The sequence below is a fragment of the Leopardus geoffroyi genome, chromosome A3 (assembly GCF_018350155.1).
Source record: "Leopardus geoffroyi isolate Oge1 chromosome A3, O.geoffroyi_Oge1_pat1.0, whole genome shotgun sequence".
NCBI lineage: Eukaryota > Metazoa > Chordata > Mammalia > Carnivora > Felidae > Leopardus > Leopardus geoffroyi.
This window is the reverse complement of record NC_059336.1, coordinates 57,850,963-57,865,282: the sequence shown is the minus strand read 5'-3', so window position 1 is coordinate 57,865,282 and position 14,320 is coordinate 57,850,963. Positions and strand designations below refer to the sequence as shown.

Sequence of the window (14,320 nt, the reverse complement as noted above, 5' to 3'; positions counted from 1 at the left end):
GTTAGCTCTTACTAACGTGTTTAAGCAGAATGGGTAACTCTTCTTGAGGGCTTCTCATCAGAGGCAAGCAATCAATGAATGGTTCTATCTTTAGTAAATGGCAAAGATATTTTTGAAAAAGCGTGTTTATTTTTCTGCACAACTATTTTGGGTACCTGCCCTGTGCCAGACAACATGTGCTTAATAGGGTCTTCATATAACACTTTGGAAAATCTATTGAAAGTGTCCAGGGATAAATTATTCCAGTAACACCAAGGGCTGGTGGGTCAAACCAAGAGGTCACTGTATGCTTTCATTAATATCACATGTGTTTTTCCAAAGTTGTTCCACCGGCAACAGCAGTTGAGTTGTACAATGAACAACTGCACATTACTATCATCAACCTTAACTATAAATCTTTGAAAATTTGTGTGCCATGTTTTTATAACCAAATTTGGGTCTATAATATGGCTGTGCAGTAGCATCTGTGATGCATTCACACTGATATTGCAAATATGACAGTCGCCAGAGACACCCTTCTCAGAATTGTCTAACTGTGGTACCCAAGTCTTGGCCCTGCCTGTTTTGCACACGAACGTGATGAAATTTCACCTGGTGAAAGCGTTAAGAGCTGTAAAGAGCGTTGCTGGATCTCCAGGGATGTGTTTTCTCAAGGTGGTCCTTCTTTTGACAGATTCTACGTTTCCATATCGTTTAGCTCACAGGCAAAACACGAGGACAGCTTGTCACAACCTGAGGAGGAACTGGTGGGTCATAACTGATCCATAGATTAAAATTTTCTGGATCAGGCATTCCTTTTGAGAGCTCTTTGTAACCAGTAGGTCTCTAAGATAACTGTAGCTATATAAAGGAGACGAATAATGTAAAAGAAGCAAAAGAGCCAATGTTGAACCATATCACCTCCTAACATGCATTAATAAGTCATATTTTATAGAATTTTTGGAATTTGTAGGGAATATCCTAACCCTTTATGGAGATCAAAATATACGCCTACTTTTATTTCATCCAATGTTCTTACCGAGGGTTGCATTTGACCTGCAACGGGGGCTGTTAATTCTTACAAAGAGCAAAACAGATAACAAAATACCAAATAGCACCAGCCAACCTTAGAATTCTTGCAAGAATCTGGATGGGGATTCAGAATTCTAAACATAGTGTTCCAGGGAACCACGCAAAAGGATCAGCGTTGACAACCAGTTGGAACTTCCCCTTTCTATTTTAATCACCCCATCACATACAGGAGAGTAACATGTCAAGAAGATGACTTTGACCAACTGTTATCAGGGAGCCTGATAGTTGGCTCTTAGAGCCACGGATGTGTTAACACTGGGTCTGGGTTATTGTGAAGATAGAAATTCGTGGGAATCCAGGAGAATGCAGGAGACTGCCCTGGACATATGTGCACATGAGAGGCAAAAAGGCAGAGATGAGCGCAGGAAGCCAGAAGGTAGCAAAAAGCAGAAGGTGGCATCAGAATTTGAGATACGGGGAACTAGAAATAGGGAAGAACCAATGGCAAGAAGAGTTTATAGGACTCATTTGATTTAACTTTGGGTAGGGTACATTGTTGGCTTCCGCAACAAAATCATCTGCACTTGGCCTTCAAAACACCCAGAAAAAGCTTGAGCAGAGGAAGAAACATCTGGGATGGAGATGTGTGTCTAGGCAGCCATCTTGCAGGCAGGTGTGCATCTCAAGGTAAGCGAGGCTGTGGGGGAGAGAGTGGATGTGGGGAAAGTGGGTATGGGACCCGGACTGAGTCAGGAGGATGCCTGCAGGTAAATGGTGGGTGAAATAGGACAGCTAAATGAAACACAGAAGAGGGTTTTCTAAGAAGTGTATGTTTGCTGAGAAATATAAAGTGTAAACAAAGAGGGGCTTTTTTTCAGTGAAGAGAGAGTATAGAGGCAGGGTGATTAGAAGTGTCAATGGTGGCAAAATCACTCATTGGCTTTGAGCACGCTGGGTTCAGTGGTGACTGTGGAATGAAAGCCCTGGGTCTTTTTCTGCCTCCATTTCAGACAGGTTTCTTCTCATTTTCCATTGTGCACTCATAACTCTATGGAAAAAAAATCTCAGCGTCCACAGTAATCAACTCCCTGCACTAGATCCTCAGACCTCTTCTCATCTAGACTCTCCTCGGCATATGACACTTGACCACTCTCCTTTCCTTAGCTCCTCTCTTTTCTGGGATTTTGATGTGCAGGCGACTCTTCATTTTCTATTAACTCCTTGACTGCTCTTCTAGGCACCTCTAGCCTCTGTCTCCTCCAAAGTCGTTGATGTTAAAGTTGCTCAAAGATTTGTGCTTGTCCTTCATTACTTTTCGCTTTGTATTCCCTCTCTGATCTCACCTGTATCTTTGATGTCAAAGACCACCAAAATAATAATTCCCCTAGCCCGCCCTAATGTCTCTTTGGAGTCCATACATTCAGCTGCTTACCTGACTTTCACTGCGATGTCTCAAAGTCTCTCCCAACTCATCATTTCCCAAGCCAATTCAAGTTATCCTCCCCGCAGACCGGAATGTGCAAGCTCCAGTCTTCTTCCTCTGTTCCATAGTCTAGTAAGTGGCGCCACCATCCCTTCTGCTGTGCAATTTGAAAGCCTCGGCTCTTTCCTCATATCTGTTCTATCACCAAGTCCTGCTAATGTTACGTCTTACTTTCCTCCACCTCTGCTATCACCACTTTGGTTTAAGCTACCCTCATCTATCACCATCTCGATTGAAATAACATTACTACTGATTTTGCTATTTTAAACATTGCCCTGAAGTTCTTTGATAACATCTCCCATTGAGAAGTGAAGTGTAGGTTCTATGCCCTTGAAATTGGCTGCACTTGGGGCTGCACTGACCAACAAAGTCTCGTTAAAGTAGGATTGTGTCACTTCAGAGCCGGGTCATAAAAGGCAATGCAACGTTATCTTGCTTGCTATAACACTGATGTTGGAGCCCTGAGAAGTTTAGATGGCCATGCTCTCAGGAAGCCAAGCCACGTGGAGAGGTCACATGTGGGCATTTTGGTCGTCAGTTATAATTTTTGCACTATCTCAGCCAAAGCCCAGACAAGTGAGTGATCAAGTCTTTTAGATGATTCCAGACCCTAGCCACCAGTGCCCTCCCAGTTTAAAAAGTCTTCAAAGTAAAGTTCCCAGGCATCATGGAACAGTGGCAAGTTATGCCCCTTCTCCCTCCACCTTCTACTCTCTCCACCTTCCGCCCCACCCCTGTCTGCCCAAGTTTCAGAAATACTAAATCAATCGACATAATAAAATGATTATTCTAGGGGATGAAAGTTACAGCACAGGGAATATAGCCAATGGCATCACAATAGCATTTTATGGTGACAGGTGTGGTGAGTGTAGCCTAACATATAGACTTGTCCAATCACTATGTTGTACACCTGAAACTAAGGTAGCATTGCATGTCAACTATACTTGATACAAAAAGAAGCTGAGAAATTTGGGGGTGATTTGTTGAGCAGCAAAAGTAACTGAAACGCTGATATATCCCAGCTACATCTGTACATTTCTACATTGTTCTTCACGCTGCAGAGCCAGAGTAATCTCCCTACTTAAAACTGTTCAGCTGTGTCCCACTGCTCTTAAGCCAAAGATGGAAATTCTTAATGTGACCTCAAGGATTGAACCAAGCTTCTCCACCCTCGTCTTGTAGCACACGCACAGCCTTTGCCCTCTGATTTTAGTTCTCTGCATCCCCCACCCTCCTTCCTGCCATGGTGCTTTGCACGATTTCCGTTGCCTGCTCTATTTGTTGTTGTTTGTTTTTATTTTTGGTAAATGTCTCATTGGTGTCTGTTTCTTACAATAGACTGTCAGCTCTACTGGGGCAGAGACCCCATGTCTGTTTTTGCTCCCAATAGTATTCTTACTGCTTTGCATGGATCTTTGTTTTTTAATTCATATGACATCAGTATATCCTTGTAGGATAAAGGCATAAACTTGGGAGGTTTAGTTACAAGGCCAATGTTTTTAACCATTATGATTTATTGCATAGATTTAGGCTATGGGAGGGGTAAATAGATGAAATAGTTACGTGTATTCTTTAGGAAATTGCAGTCTACTTGGGGGCACATCAAAGGGCAGGTGCATCAATACTTCTTATGGTTAAGTGTCTCTGATAAGACAGACACTATACTAGGTGCTTTCTGTAAACTATGGTATTTATTCTTCACAACTCCTGTGAGGTAGGTATGGTGCTTATTCTTTTTTCAAATTTTTTAAAAACATCTTTAGTTTTGAGAAAGAGAGAGAGAGAGAAAGAGAAAGCAGGAGAGGGGCAGAGAGAGAGGGAAATCTAGAATCTGAAGCAGGCTCCAGGCTCTGAGCTGTCAACACAGAGCCCAGTGTGGGGCTCGAACCCACGGACTGTGAGATCATGACCTGAGCCAAAGGTGGACGCTCAACCGACTGAGCCATCCAGGTGCCCGGTTCTTATTCTTATTTTACAGACTGGAGAACCAAAGTTCGAGCAGGATTTGAACCCAAGACTTTGATCCAAAAATGAGGCTGAAAAGACGAATTTTTTTCCTGGTAGAAAATATTTTAAGGACAGATGTGGGAAATAAAGCACACTGAATCAGATTTTCAGGCTAAGGAATTTTGAGTTTATTCTGTAAATAGTCGTGATCTAAAAGATTTTGAGCAGGAGACTGCTGTAATCAAAATTGATTTTTCAGTGCCGTGACAGAGTATCTGGTGTTGGACTAGCCTTCTTACCCCAAATAATCAGAGAAGTGGAGAATACTTATGAAAAAAAATTTTGTCAGACTTTGGATAGCAGGCACATTACTTGAGCCAAAGTGGAGAGACCTTATTGAAATTCTGAGTAGTAAACAGAGGTAACCCACCCTGAGCAAAGTCTACTCTAGACCCACCTGAGTAAAGATTTATGATAAATTTTCAGAGGATTAAGCAAATCCACAAGTAAATTACTTCTTCCTAGAATAAGTTTCACAATTCAAGGAAAATAATAAGACACACAACAGCATAGCATTCCAAATTCTCAAAACATAATAAAAAATTATAAGACATTTGGAAAATCAGGAAAATGTGATCCCCAAACCAAGAGAAATAGAAACAGATCTGAGAGAGATGATAGAATAAGCAAAGATGTTTAAAATATCTATTTTAATTACTTTCCAAGCTTTAAGGTAAATGTGACCATAGTAAGGATCAAATAGGACATCTAAATAGGGAGACAGCAATGAAAAAGAAAAAAAAAATGAACCAAATGGAAGTTTTGTACTAACAAAATATAATATCTGCAATGAATAAGTCATTCAACGGGTTTAACAGTAGATTGAATCATGCAGAAGAAAACAAAAATCAGGGAACTTGAAGACAGGGTAGAGATTGTAGTATGTAAAGGAGGAGAAATGGTGGAAAAGAAAGAAAAGATATTCAGGGATTTGTGGGACAATATTGAGAGTCTAACACAATATCAAGAGTCTCAGAAGGAGGAAAGAGGTTTAAGTACAAACATATTTAATGAAATAAGCATGATAAAATGTTAATATGTGATGTAAAAAATAAATCCACAATTCTCAGAAGCTCAGCAATACAAAACAATGGCAATGCATCAACTTGTTGAAAACCACTGATACAGAGAAAATTTAAGCCAGAGGGCAGGAAAACATATTACTTCTAGAAGAATGGTAAAAATGATTGCTGTGTTATTGTCAGAAGCAGTGCCAGCCAGAAAATAATGAAACAACATCTGTAAAATGCCAAAAGAAAAAAAAAAAAAAACAGCTAACCTAGAATCTTATGTACGTGGAAAATATCTTTTAAAAAGGAATGTGAGATAAAAAAATATTTGTATGCAAAGCAAAACTGAGAAAATGTATTACCAGCAAACCTTTGTGAAAAGGCAGTTTAAAGGAAGTTCTTCAGGGTAAAGGAAAACGATGGCAGGTGGAAACTCAGATCTGCATGAAGGAACGAAGAGTGTAGAAAATGGTAAACGTGTGGGTAAATACAAAATCATTTTTGTTTGATAGTGGATTTAAAGCATAGTTTGCTTTTTAAGGGAAAAGTAACTGACCATGTATTGTAGGGCCTCAATTCATGTACAAGTGATGCGTATTACAACAATGGCATAAAGGGGGAGATAAAATATATCACGTTAGTGTTCTTTCATTTTATCTACATGGCATAAACTACTTGAAGGTAGACTATGAAGAGTTACAATGCATATTGTAAACCCTAGGAACCCACAGCACCAATAAAAATAAAACAAAGAAGTTGAGATCATAAGCCAATAGGGAAAGACGCAATATTAAAATACTTAATCCAAAGGCTGCTAGAAAATGATGAATAAAGAACAATAAATAGGAGACAAATAACAAAAAATAGCAAGATGATAGACACAAGCCCAACAAGATTGATATTTACATTAAAATATTCACTTTTCCAGTTAAAGACAGAAATTGTTAGACTGGATAATAAATAATACCAATACCAATAGTACCTATTTCTGGCGTCGTTCAGATAATACTCATGTACTTACTAAGTAAATCAAGTCATGGTGGCACATATCATCTTGCACGGTGCTTCTCTTGAATGAGAATATCTGTGCTAACAATGCTTTTGATTTCTTCTACTGCAAAACGACCTTGCAAATTCAAAACCAATCTTCAGTAATTCAATTCTGCACGTATTTGAAAACAAATATTAGGAATGTGTATAATTCCATGTAGCTACCACATCTGTTTTGAAATAAGGTTTCAAAGTAATGAGAATGTCTAAAACAAAGCATTTGGCTATGGAAACATTAGGATAACAAACACATTTAAAGGATGTTGTAAATTCTGGCTCTTTACCCGATAAAGATAATCATTTTGAGCGCAACCTGAATAAATATTCACAGTTGATTCAGTAATATGGAGCTAGTAACTGGATAAAAAAAATAGGCTTATGAAGATGGGGGGAAACTAATGGAATTCAGTTCACTGTGTGCATGAAGCAAATAGAAGAAAGACATGTGAGTGTCTAGGCTATCCATAACATTACCAATGAGTTGGATCCCAATCTACTCAAGATAAAGTAATTATACTACAGAATCATAGAATTTTAGAGTGATTAAAAAAAAAGAAGGAAAATAAATGCACTAAATCCTGCAATTAAAGAGAGAAATTGTCACTCTGGGTAATAACAGCAAAGCCCAAGTATATGCTATTTAAAAGGCACAGGGGCGCCTGGGTGGTGCAGTCGGTTAAGCGTCCGACTTCAGCCAGGTCACAATCTCCCAGTCCGTGAGTTTGAGCCCCGCGTCGGGCTCTGGGCTGATGGCTCAGAGCCTGGAGCCTGTTTCCGATTCTGTGTCTCCCTCTCTCTCTGCCCCTCCCCCGTTCATGCTCTGTCTCTCTCTGTCCCCCAAAAAATAAATAAACGTTGAAAAAAAAATTAAAAAAAAAAAAGGCACAAATTTGGGGCGCCTGGGTGGCGCAGTCGGTTGAGCATCCGACTTCAGCCAGGTCACGATCTCGCGGTCCGTGAGTTCAAGCCCCGCGTCAGGCTCTGGGCTGATGGCTCAGAGCCTGGAGCCTGTTTCCGATTCTGTGTCTCCCTCTCTCTCTATCCCTCCCCCCGTTCATGCTCTGTCTCTCTCTGTCCCAAAAATAAATAAACGTTGAAAAAAAAAAAAAGAACTGTTTAAAAGGCACAAATTTAGTAAAAAGACACAAGTAAAATGAAAGTGGAAAAATGGAAGAATTACACCATGTGAACTCTATCAGAAAGCTGGAGTGGCTATTGTAATGTCAGCCAAAGTAGATTTTAGGACAAGGAGTACTACCAAAGAAAGAGACATTTCATAATGTTAAAAAGGCGATTCATCAACAAAACAAAAAGAAAAACAAAACAAAAAAAAAAAAAAGAAAAGAAAAGGAACAATTGTAAAAGTATATGCTCCTAAAGCAGAGTTTCAGAACACAGTGAACAAAAATTTCCAGAGCAGAAGTGAGAAATTACCAAATCCACCATCACAATTGGAAATTATTTTAATTCTCTTTCAGTAATGTACTCCTAATCATAAAATACACCCAAAACACCCAACCTCTTTATGGTATAAAAAGGTTGGGTTGATAACAGCAAACAATTGACCCAAATGACCTTTACAAACACTTCACCCGGTAACCATAGGATAAATATTCTTTTCAAGTGCACGTGGACCATTTACCAAGATAAAACTATATTCTGCATCATAAAACAAGTCTCAACACTTTAAAAGTATTAAAATTATACAGAGTGAGTTATCTGGCCAAGAGAGAATTAAATTAGAATAACAAAAAGATATCTGGGGGGCGCCTGGGTGGCGCAGTCGGTTAAGCGTCCGACTTCAGCCAGGTCACGATCTCGCGGTCCGGGAGTTCGAGCCCCGCGTCAGGCTCTGGGCTGATGGCTCAGAGCCTGGAGCCTGTTTCCGATTCTGTGTCTCCCTCTCTCTCTGCCCCTCCCCCATTCATGCTCTGTCTCTCTCTGTCCCAAAAATAAATAAACGTTGAAAAAAAAAAATTAAAAAAAAAAAAAAAAAGGTATCTGGAAAATTCCTAAATTATTTGGATTTTTAGCAATGCATTGTTGTATAATCAGGGGGTCCAAGAAAAAATTACAAGAGAAATTAGACAATACAGGGAACAGAATGTGTGTGTGTTTATATTTATATATTTGTATGACAAAATTAAAGTAGTGCATAGAAAGAAATACATAGTTCTGATTTATAGTGCCCATAAGTTATGCTAGGAAAGGAAAGGATTATAATCAGTGACCTAAACATCTAATTTAAGAAGATAGAAAAAGGACTATAGTTGACCCTTGAACAACACGGGTTCAAACTGCCTGGGTCCATTTATACACACTTTTTCCCTGTATACAAATACAGTATAGTACTGTAAATGTATTTTCTCTAACCCTGCATTGTTCAAAGGTCAACTGTGATCAAACCCAAACTTATACTTAATGGTAAAAAGGTAAATATTTTCTCCTTAAGATTAAGAACAAGCAAGATACCTGCTCTTCCCATTTCTATTCAATATTATACTAGAGGCCCTAGTTTGTATAATAAGACAAGAGATAAAAGACATAAATATTGGAAAGGAAAAGGAAAATTATCTTTGTTTTCCAAAGAAATAAGTGTGTATGTAAAACAAAAATCACTCAAAGGAATCTAAAACATAAAATCTTCTAAGGCTAATAAGTGAATTTACAAGGTCATAAGATATAAGATCAATATATGGGTATAATTGTTTTCCTATACTGACAGTGAACAGTTAGAAAATAATTTTTTTTAAAGAATATGGGGTGCCTGGGTGACTCAGTCGGTTAAGCAGAGGGCTCCTGGTTTCTACTTAGGTCATGGTCTCATGGTTCATGAGTTCAAGCCCTGTGTTGGGCTTCCCACTGATAGTGGAAAGCCTGCTTGGGATTCTCTCTCTCTCTCCCTCTCTCTCTATACCCTTCCCCTTCTCTCTCTCTCTCTCTCTCTCAAGATAACTAAACTTAAAAAAAATATTGTTTACAGTATGTGTAAAATCTTTACATTTCAGATTACAAAACACTGTTGAGAGACATTAAAGTAGATATAAAGAATGAAGAGATATATAACATGTCGATGCATTGAAAATCTAAAATTACAAAATGTAGCTCCCTTCAAATTTATCTGCCGATTTAATGCAATTCCAATCAAAATTCCTGAAGATTTTTTTTGCAGAAATTGGCAACCTGATTCTATAACTTATATAAAACCATAAAAAATCTAGAATAAGCCAAAATAAATTTGAAGAAAAAAAAGTTGGAAAAGTCATAATACCTGATTTTAGTATTAGATCCACATGTGTATAGTTTTGATTAAGACACCAAAATACTTTATTGAGAAAAAGATTTAACAAATAGGAATATAAGAGCTAAATATCTCTACAAAAATCTACCTAGGTTCATATTTTACATTACATAAAAACTTTAATTTAAAATGGATTGGAGGGGCACCTGGGTGGCTCAGTGGGTTAAGCATCTGACTTCAGCTCAGGTCATTATCTCAAAGTCCATGAGTTTGAGTCTGACAACTCAGAGCCTGGAGCCTGCTTTGAATTCTGTGTCTCCCTCTCTCTCTCTCTCTGCTCCTCCCCAACTTTCTCTCTCTCTCTCTCTTTCTCCCTTCTTCTCTCAAAAATAAATAAACATTAAAAAAAACTTTAAAAAAATTTTAAAAGATAAAATGGATTGGAGATTAAAGGTAAAAATTAAAAATATAATACTCCTGTAAGAACAAAGGGAAAAATTTCACTCCACAACCTTGGAGTAAGCAAAAATTTCTTAGCGAGGACCCAAAAAGCATTAACTTGAAAAGAAAAAAATATATATATTAGGCTTCATCAAAATTAAAAACTTCTGCACATAAATATTCACAGAAGCATTATTAATTTATAATAGCCCAAAGTGGAAACAACCCAAATGTCCAACAACTGGTGAATGGAAAAACAAAATGTGCATCCCTGCATGGAATAGTACTTAGAGATAAAAAGAAGCAAAGTCCTGATCCATAGTAAACATGGAAGAACCTCCCAGACATCCTACTAAGTGGAAGAAGTCAGGCACAAAGACCACATAGTGTGTTTCCATGTGCTTGGAAGGTCTACAGCAGGCAAATCTAGAGAGACAGAAGGCCCATGTGGTTGCCAGGCACTAGGAGTGGGCCAGGGGGTGGTTCACTGTAAATGGGCCTCAACTGTCTTGTTAGAATGAGGGGCATGTTCTAAAATTGGATTATGATGGTGGTTGCACAATTTGCTAATTTCATTGAAAATCATTCGACTCTAGGGGTGCCTGGGTGGCTCAGTTCGTTAAGCGTCTGACTCTCGATTTTGGCTCAGGTTGTGATCATACAGTTGTGAGGTCAGCTCTACGCTGGGTGGGGAGCCTGCCTAAAATTTTCTCTCTCTCCCTGCTCTGTCCCTCCCCTGCTCTCTTTCTCTCTCTCTCTCTCTGTCTCTTTCTCAAAAAAAAAAAAAAAAAATGATTATACGCTTAAAATAAGTGAATTCTGTAGAATTAAATGACGCCTCAATACAGTTGTTAAAAATCATTAGAAATCGTACAGACAATGAGTTAGAAGAATTAAATGAGAGGACAGGACAGAAGATATAAATGCAAGCACGCTTAAAAATGTTTCTACTGCGCATGTATAACCCATTTAAAAATTAAACACATTTAAAAAATGCAATGGCTTTGGGGATAAATAAAAAATGGTATTACTGATGGCATGAAATATAAATACACATCAAGTGCTTGAACAAGATCTGACAGACTTCTGTGATTAAATCTCTAAATGTATAAAATGTCTTTAAAAAGCATGAAAGAGGACTTAAATCCCTGGAATGGCATGCTGTGTGTCAGCAAAAGAGCTCATCGTTGTAAAGATATCCATTCTCACTAAATCAATTTATAAAAAAAATCAAAATACTGAAGACTTTAAGAAATGAAACCAAGAATCTTGACTCTAAAATTCATCTCTCCCTATCAAATATGCGCATGGACTTAATAGACAGCCACTGCTCTGGTAATTGACAAATAGAACAATGGGAAAACATTTCCATAAGAAGACTTGCGTCTGGAAACAAGTTTAAAAATTGGAACAAATGAGGAGGAGGGCTCATTATTGAATTTGATTTTACTGCCAGAGCAGTAAAAACAAGTTTAAAGCACAGATTCAAGGTTAAATATACAAGGAAGAGAGAGGATGCGGCACACTTCTAACCCTCATGCCTACTTTCATGTCACACTGGGTTGCCCCTGAGTACAGCGATGTCTCTGCCAGCCTTGTCCAGGTGTCCCACTTCTCACATCCAGGCTCTGAAAGGGCCAAAACGAGGGATGAGGTGGGGACCACCTGGCAGGGGAATGTGTGGGTTGTGTTGACAGCCTTTACCTGCATCCGGAGTCTCTGGGAGGTATTTGGATCTCTGGGTCTTTTCCCAGGAATGCTAAAGTCCTAGCCCAATGATCCTGGGATCTGGAAGGTGCTGCCCAAACACCTTAATCCCTCATTGGGGCAGCCAACTTTGCCTTTTCTGTACCCTTTCAGAGCCCAGTTCACAGAGCTGAAATCATAGATCCAGCTTAGTTATGGCCACTCCTAGAGAACCATTAGGATCCAGTAGATAATTAATCAATCAATCAATCAAAACTTCTCATATTGGGGGGCGCCTGGGTGGCGCAGTCGGTTAAGCGTCCGACTTCAGTCAGCTCATGATCTCGCGGTCCGTGAGTTCGAGCCCCGCGTCGGGCTCTGGGCTGATGGCTCAGGGCCTGGAGCCTGTTTCCGATTCTGTGTCTCCCTCTCTCTCTGCCCCTCCCCCGTTCATGCTCTGTCTCTCTCTGTCCCAAAAATAAATAAACGTTGAAAAAAAAATTAAAAAAAAAACAAAAACAAAAAAAACTTCTCATATTGGAAGACAGTGAGTGTTAAGAAAATGAATAAGCAAACCAGAGAACAGGATAATTACTCACAAAAATTCATATTTGATGGTTTTTTATCTATATCTATACCTATATCTGTATCTATATCTATATCTATATCTATATCTATATCTATATCTATATCCATCCAGAATATATACATGTTCCCTTTGACTCCACAGTTCCATTTCTAGGTATATATTTAAGAGAAATGAGAACATATATTCACAAATAGACTTGTACAAGAATATTTTTAGCTGATTTTTTTTCAGAATAGCCCTAAATTATGAACAATTCGAAGTTTATCCATAGGAGAACAAATAAACTGATACACATCGATATAATGGGATATTACTCAGCAATAAATAGGAATGAACTACTAGAAACCCATAACAACGTGGATAAATCTCAGAAACATTATGGTGAGCAAAAGAAGCCATGCACAAGAGAGTACGGAATGTCTGTTTTATTTATATGAAATTCTAGAGCAAGTTGAGTCTATGATGAAAGAAACCTGAGCAGTGATTTCCATCAGAGGGCAAGGGGTTGGGAGTAGTCGAAATTGACTGAAGTGGTATGGTAACCAGCCTCCAAGATGGCCCTCCATGATTTCTCCCCTTGGTTCCCTCCCATGTTGTACCAGGTTTGGTCTGTGTGACCAAAAGAATAAGGCAAAAGTGAAGGCGTGGAATGCTTCTTCTGAGTTAAGGTTATAGCTTGAGTCTTAGAATGTCTCTCTCTCTCTCTTTTTCTCTCTCTCTCTCCCTCCCTCCCTCTCTTCCTCCTCTCCTTCTCCCTCTCTCTCATTCTCTCCACTACTCTGGGACTCTGCGTCGTGTTGTGAACATCCCTGTGGAGAGGCCAGCATTGGTAAGGAACCAAACCTCTTGCCAACAACTGAGCGAGCTTGGAAATGAATCATCCAGTTTCAGTCAAGTCCACAGGGACTGTGGTCCTGGTCACCTGATGGACTGAAGCTTTATGATACATGCTGAGCCAGAACCACCCAGCTAAGTCACTCCTAGACTCCTCGCCCTCAGAAATCATGTGAGGTAATAAAACAGAAAGCTTGTTGCTTTACATTGCTAAGTTTGGGGGTAACTTGCTATTTAGCAAGATGTATGTAGTACAGGTGGGCGTAGGGGAGCTCTGAGGGGTAGCAGAAATGTTCTATATCTCGACCAAGGCATCGGCTATTCAGGTTTATGTATTTGTCAAAAAAAATCATAGTGCTGAACACTTAACACCCGTGAATGTATGTAAATTGTAACTCAAGAAAACATATTCTGTATTTAAAAACACTTAGTTTCAGCAGTGAAAGAGTACACGAAGAGGTGAAAATGGCTTTTTAGAGATGAATTTGTATAAAGCTTGGCACGTTTCAGAAATTTTCCAGAACAATGTGTGAATGGCTTCTCAAAAAATGTAGTTGAGAGATTTTTATGTAAGTATCCAACACTTGGGCGTGGGCCTGGGAAGATGTGATTCTAAATGAACCTGTTAGCAGTTAATAGGGACACCTGAATAGTATATACCATTGCTTCTCATGGTTTATGCCATACTTTGTAATATATGGGCAGACTCTTCAATTCTATTCTATTGCTGGCAGTTTGGGTGGTGAGATTGTTTCTGAAAATAGGTTCCATATAAGAAGGCATGATTCTCTAATTGCAAAATTGTTAAAATCATAGTTCTCACATGCGTAGATAATATCTGTCAAGTTTAATTAATGGGGGGAACAGCAGAACATCGGAACTAATTTCATAAGGTTATGAGAAACTGGAGTCTATACAAGAAGCTGGGGAAGGGACTGTTGAGACAATATTGTGAAGGTCGATACCAA

At 39.0% G+C, this 14,320-nt stretch overlaps 1 protein-coding gene across 1 annotated transcript in view; it reads left to right on the top strand.

Annotated features, from left to right (window-relative positions):
- Window positions 1-1,271: 1,271 nt before the first annotated feature.
- IL1RL1 (interleukin 1 receptor like 1) overlaps window positions 1,272-14,320 on the top strand; it is a 72,229-nt gene continuing 59,180 nt past the window's right edge. The window contains exon 1 of the mRNA XM_045445581.1: window positions 1,272-1,698. The gene's annotated coding sequence lies outside the window, so the exon portion shown is untranslated. The remainder of the gene's footprint in view (window positions 1,699-14,320) is intronic.